The sequence below is a fragment of the Oryctolagus cuniculus genome, chromosome 9, assembly GCF_051225735.1.
Source record: "Oryctolagus cuniculus isolate XC-2025 breed Fujian yellow rabbit chromosome 9, ASM5122573v1, whole genome shotgun sequence".
NCBI classification, from domain to species: domain Eukaryota; kingdom Metazoa; phylum Chordata; class Mammalia; order Lagomorpha; family Leporidae; genus Oryctolagus; species Oryctolagus cuniculus.
This window is the reverse complement of record NC_142875.1, coordinates 93,921,358-93,928,078: the sequence shown is the minus strand read 5'-3', so window position 1 is coordinate 93,928,078 and position 6,721 is coordinate 93,921,358.

The window sequence follows — 6,721 nt, the reverse complement described above, 5'->3', positions numbered from 1 at the left end:
CAAGGACACCATGAAAAGGCCAATCAAAATTACAGAAGAGAAGAACTCTAATATTATGGGAAACGTAAGAGAAAATTCAGAAGCTGCTGGGGTGGTGAATTTCAATCTGAAGAAAGATTCAGGAGAACAGCAACAACAACAACAACAAAACCCAAAGTATTAGGTTTGGGATTAGCAGCTCGCTAGAGATTCCTTTAGTTTATAAGGATAAGACAGCAAATTCTGGTAGCATTCTTGGTAAACTAGAAAAAAATAACAATTTATTGTGGTATAAAATTTCAGTTTACTATTTCAATGCAAGTTATTCTGTTGTAACACACATTTAACCAATAAGTAACAGAAAAAAAATTTTGGTCAATTTTCATATGACTAGCAAATCCTGAAAAGGAGGGAGGAATGCTTGATATGAACCAAGAGTTAGATAATTCAAAAACTCCAAAAGTATCGACAGGTTTGAAAAAAATAGATCATCAAAAAATGGCGGATTGCAAGAATGCCGTTGGATTTCTGAAGAGCAGCACCATGAGCTGAAAGACAATGGGAGGAAACCTTCAACATGCTGAGGGATTTATAGTTTTATATCCAGCCAAACACAGATCAGCAGTGAGTATAATGAAGACATTTTCAGACATGTGAGTTCTCAAAAAATTGACCTGCCAAGGACCATTTCTCAGGGAACTCTGGAAAAGTCTTCCCCTACACTGAAAAGTAATCCTAGAGAGAGGAAGTCACGGGACCTGGGGAATGGAGTCCAAATCAAAACAGAAGTAAAGGGAATTCTCTTGGCAAAGGTAAAAGGAAATTTTGCAGTGACTGTTGAAAGAACTAGAAAAACATCTGAGCTTTTGGAAACAATAACAACAACCTTATGAATCTGCAATTCAGCAGTTACTGAGAGCCTAATGTAATCAATGGCCTGGTGATAAAATGTTTGCGTGAAAGAATACATTTGAGCTTGTCCCATTGTTTAAAGAACTTCAGCATTGGTGTGATGCCACTATCCTAATTTTATATATTTTCTTCTGTGCTGACACAACATCTTAACATTATAGGAATTAGGATTAAGTACTGTGGGTGTATTTTTAAGTTACATTTATATTTATGTATTTCTTAATACCACATAATGAGAAAATAAAATGATATGTAGGTTGAGCATCTCTAATGAGAACACTAAAAAAATCTGAAATTGCTCTAAAATCGGAAATCTGGAGTCGGCATTTGTGGCTTTGGACATGTGCATCCTGTTTCAGGGTACCTGGGTTTGAGTGCTATCTCTGCTTCCAATCCAGCTTCCTGATAATGTTCACCCTGGGAGGCAGCCAACGATGCTTCAAGTGCTTGCGTTCCTGTCACTCACGTGGGGACCCAGATGGAGTTCCTGGTTCCCGGCTTCTACCTGGCCCAGCCCCAGCTCTTGTGGGAATTTAGGGAGTAAACCAGCAGATGGAAGTCCACCCCCCTTTGCCTCAAATAAAATTAATAAAATAAAATAAACAAGTTTTTGGGAACTGTCATGATGCCACAAATAGGAAAGTCCATGCCTGACCTCACATGACAAATCGAACAAGAATATGGCATCAAATTGCCTTCACTCTATTTCTAAAAAATATATGAAAAAAATCATTTTCTTTTTTAGACAATGTAGATGCCATCACATTGCTATCTATATGAGATCTTTCAAAATCTCCAAATATTGAAATATTTCTGGTCATAGGCATTTTGGATAAGAGATACAGAACCTGTAATTAGCATGAATTTGGGAATAAGGTTTTGAGCTTTTTTGTGTAGGTTTCAGTACCTATCACTAAGGAGCTTCTTTGGGCTTGTTCACCTTTTTTTAAAGAAAAAAGTTGTATTTATATATTTTATTTGGTAGAAAGGCAGAGAGACAGAAACAGAGAGATTCAAAGACACATAGAGAGATATCATGCATCAGTTGGTTCACTTCCCAAATGTCCACAAGAACTAGGGCTGAGCTAGAGCCAAGCCAGGAGACAGAACATTAATCCAGGTCTCCCACATATGTGGCAACTACCTGATTGTGTCATCACCTGCTACCTCCCAGGTTGCACATCTGAAAAGTGCTAGAATCAACAGTGAAGAGGAGCTTTGAACCCAGCCTCCCAGGCAGAGTTTCAACTGCTCTACCAAACGACTGCCCCACCTTTTAAAAAATATTTATTTATTTTTACTTATTTTAAAGATGGAACAACAGAGAGAAAAGGAGTTATGCTCCATTTATCAGTATAGACACTAGAAAGCCACTTAGCAAAGTGCTAAAATTAACCAACATGTTTGCATTAAATAAATTGAGTATTTTAAAACACAGTACAGACTTGTGAACTGTCTATGTAAAGGAAACGTTTTCAAGATGTGAACATCTCTGAGCACATATCTGTCATCAGACGCACTCAGAGCAAAACTTGAGCACAACCCAGAAAAAAAACAACTTCTTACAAGACCCTAAACAGACACTGAAATGCAGGAGTTCCCAGCATGCTCTGCTAGCTTGCCAGAGACACAGCTGTGACACTGCTTCTTTACTCAGGCTTATGTTTCCCTCAAGCTAATCAAGCCTTGCCCTTTTCAGAAATTTATTTATTTTTTCTTAATTGCAACGACTCAAAGACCAGAGCTGTATTCATCAATAGTTAAGGAAGTCCTCTACACTCTCCCAATAGTGGAGACGGACCTATACTCTGTCCCCATACATTTTTTCCCCTGACACTATTGCATTTTTGTAATCACTCAAAGTTTTCTGCTTTTTAGAGGAAGTTATTTGCTCATGGAAAAGACTTAATGAGGGAGAATATTCGACCTAGTGTTTAAAACTCGGGTTAAGATGCCTACATCCCATGTTGCTGGGATCAATACTTGATTCCAGCTCCTGTCTCTACCTTCCTACAAATGTAGGACCCTGGGGCGGGGGGTAGGAGACAGTGGCTCAGTTAACTGGTCTCTTGCATTCATGTTGGAGAACTGGATTGAGTTCCTGACTTCCAGCTTCAGCCCAGTCGAGGCATTTGGGGAGTGAACCAGGGGATGAAAGTTCTCTTTCTCTGTCTGTCTCTATTTCTCTATGTCTATTTGACCCTAAAATTTAAAAATAAGTAATTTAAAATATTCAATTTCTTCATAGTTTTTGCAGTTGAAGGTTAGACTAGTTGAATTCTTGAAGTGTCTTCCCATGCTAGAGTTCTATTGAGTTACACACAAGGGCTAAGAAATGGGCACCAACTGTCCATTGCCACAGAAACATTCAAAGAACTAAGAACTAAAAAAGCATTTGACACTAGGCATTCTGATTAGGCCACAGAAGCAGATCAACTTCTGTTTTGCTGTTTATTTTTTTCCCTCTTTTAAAAGCCCCAACACCAAGGGAACTATCAGCTGTCCTTACAAAAACAAAACACAAAAATTAGATAAATTCATGTTGGCTTTTTATTATTTGAGTCATACTTTGAATATCAGTCCTAGGTCACACCCACTCTGGAAGTCTAGGCAGACATTTTAAAAGGGAGAGATTTTTGCTACATTAAGTAAGACTTAAGATATTCATCTCTGCTCACTGTCTAGACGTGGGACACATCTGGGAAATGCACCAGAATTTTCATATGAATTTCCTCCCATGCTTTCCCTAGACTGCTCTCAGGAAACAGCTCCACTGCTGGTCTCTGATAAAATTCCTTGCACGCACAGACTCCTTTTTCAGCTCCTGCCTTCAGTTACCCCCATAATAAATAAAAAAAGAATATGAATCATCTTTTCTCAAATTAATAATCTGTGCACATGCTTCCCTTTGGGCTTTTGTATATAATCTGAATTTCAAAGCACCATCACTTCTTTATATAAATATCCTTTGCTCTAACTTCTTCTGCATATGCTAGCTCAAGAAAGAGATGTTTGCTGCCCTGAAAAACCACTTTGAATCTACTCTCTGGACAGAGTTGACTCATCTAGAATGGTAGGTTCCTTCTCAGTCCCTCCAATCACAGCTACCTTTGGTAATGATTAGAGACTGCCTTGTCCTTGATCCTGATGGGCCAAAAGCAAGTCTGCTTCTTCAGGACTCAACAATTACTGTGTTAATTTGTTGTGCTCTGTTGTGAGACTTGTTAAAGAGTCAATATAGTAAGTATTCTCAAAATGTTATTGGGGGAACGACATTGCTGTGTATGTAACTTTGTACATTCCTCAGTCTGCAAAAGTGATTGGTTCTTAGTATGTTGTGCCCCACAGAGAGGCATGTTCTTCCATGTAGGTTGCTGGCTCCTTCTTTGGACATTCAGTAGAATAATGCAGCAGTGAGCCTATGGAAAGGACAAACTACTTGAAAAGTCTGCATTGGATCCTTGCTACAGCTGTTGGCAGGGCCCAAGTATTTTTCATCTTTACAGTTGACACAGCAGGGTTATAGCTTGATGATGTAATGATGCCTGATCAAGTTAGTTGTGAGTGATTGAATATTTGAGAATTTAAGGCATCATTGGCTGAACAAATTCCCAGCACAGAATTGGAAGAGGGTCTGTGAGCTGTCAGTGCTCAGGTGGCTCAGACTACCTAAAATACCAGAATTTTGCTTTTCACTAAAAGTATAAAATCAAGAATGATGTTGATGATTTCATCTTCATAGGAAAACCTCATTAACTAGCTAGGTAGTTAGACATATGTCTATTGTTGATTAATCAAAATGTATCTTTATAATTAGTAAGCCTTTAAGCACAAAATATTTTTTAAAAGCTATTAATGTGGGGACTGGTGCTGTGTTGTTGCAGGTTCGAGTCTGGGTTACTCTGCTTCTGATCCTGCTCCTGCCAATGGGCTGGGCAAGCAGAAGATGGGCCAAGTCCTTGGGTCCCTGCCACCCACATGGGAGACCTGGATGAAGCTCTTAGCTCCTGGCTTAAGACTGGTCTGGCTCTTGCCATTTCAGACATTTGAGGCGTGAACCAGCAGATGGAAGACATCTCTCTCTCTCTCTTCTTTTGTCTCTCTGTATCTATGACTTTCAAATAAATAAGTAAATCTAAGAAAAAGCTATTAATCTGGAAGAAAAAGTGTTAGTTGTAGATGCTGAAAAAGCTGTCAATTATGCATGTGATCCAACTCCATTAGATAGACAGCATAGGACATTTGAAATTCCACAAAATTTATTAGGGCACAGAAATGAAACTGCTACAATATATTTGTGTAACTAAAAAGCCAATTCTATTGAATTTCTTTTTCTACAGTCTTTTAGGAATGAGCCAATGACCTAATAAAAATGAGAAAGGGTGCTTGGCATCCTTTTAGACATTGAAAATGTGTGAGAATGGGGTAAAAGTAGTTGTGCTATAAAAAAACTACCAGCAATAAATATTACTCAATGAGCCCAAAGTATAATTCATGATAAACTATTTGTCAATGTGGTGAATTATATTTGTCTTCATAATAAGGTTTTGCTTATTCTATGGAAAAGTTAATAATTTTTAAAATCGTGTGGGAATGATTGGTGAGGAATACAGCATTGATGTATGGTGACAGGGACTGTGGTCAAATGTCGAGAGATTTCTTTATGAAAGACAGAAAGGATGAAATTCAGGAAAAGTGAATGAAGAAGAAAACACTCCACTCTTCTCCTCTTATTTAACTTCCTCTACATGTTGCCTATGAGCTGCATGCATTCTGTTCCATGAAGTCACTCAACTGCCATTGCCTTCTAGAGAACTTATAGTTCTGGATACAATTCTCAAGAAATTAGTTACAGTTATTATATAAGTGAAAATCATTTTCTCTGGTAGCAAATGATGGCTTCTAAAGACTTGGTAATTCTGGATATATTTTTAGAAAAAGAAAAGCTATTTTCTCACTTAAAGAAGTCTACAGACTTGCACAGAAGATATATGAGGGAATTTCAGAAAGTTTGGAAAATGTGGGGTTACAAGGTAAGCTTATTTTGGTGTAAACTTTTGTGAAATAATTGCCTATGTTTTCATAATATGCACTTTCCATGAACATTTTGAAGACTTCCTCGTATGCATGGATTTAATTTTTTGCACCAAAGTAAACTTATATTTTAATTTAATTTTTACACAAACATCTTATATACAAAAATAAAGCCAGATTAATGTTTATACTTCATACAGCTTAGAAAAGAATATCAGAATGGAGCTATGTTAAAGTGAGACAAAAATGAGTAAATTTACAAATTAAGTTAAAATGTCACCATTTCATTTTCAAACCACAACTTGTACTTATTTCTTCAGGAAATGTTTTCCTGCTAAGTATAAGATTCAGCTAAAATTGATTATCAGAGTAAGGGTCTAAATCACTGTTTAGAATATGTAGAAGTGTAAGTGCATCTAGAAAGCAAGGCCATTCGACATGAATTGATTTTAAAAGGTTGAAATAATTGTTTACTTTTAGAAGAAATAAATATTTTAAAGGTAAATTTAAAAGCTCTAATGGTATGCTATTTTAAAGATTACTTTTGCTGGTTAGAGAATATTTTAATATGTTTCCAGAAAAAAGTCTCATTTTATTTTTAGCATCTTTCAAGCAAGACATCAAATTAAGTTTTTAAGAGCTCTTTTATTTATAAGTCATTCTTTGTGATTCAGATCTTCCAGTCAACACCTAATTTCCTATGTCCATGATGGAAGCAGTAATGTAATTAAATAAAATCTACAGACAGACTCTGAATTTTATTTTAGCCTTAGTTCAATATTGTACCACACCCAAG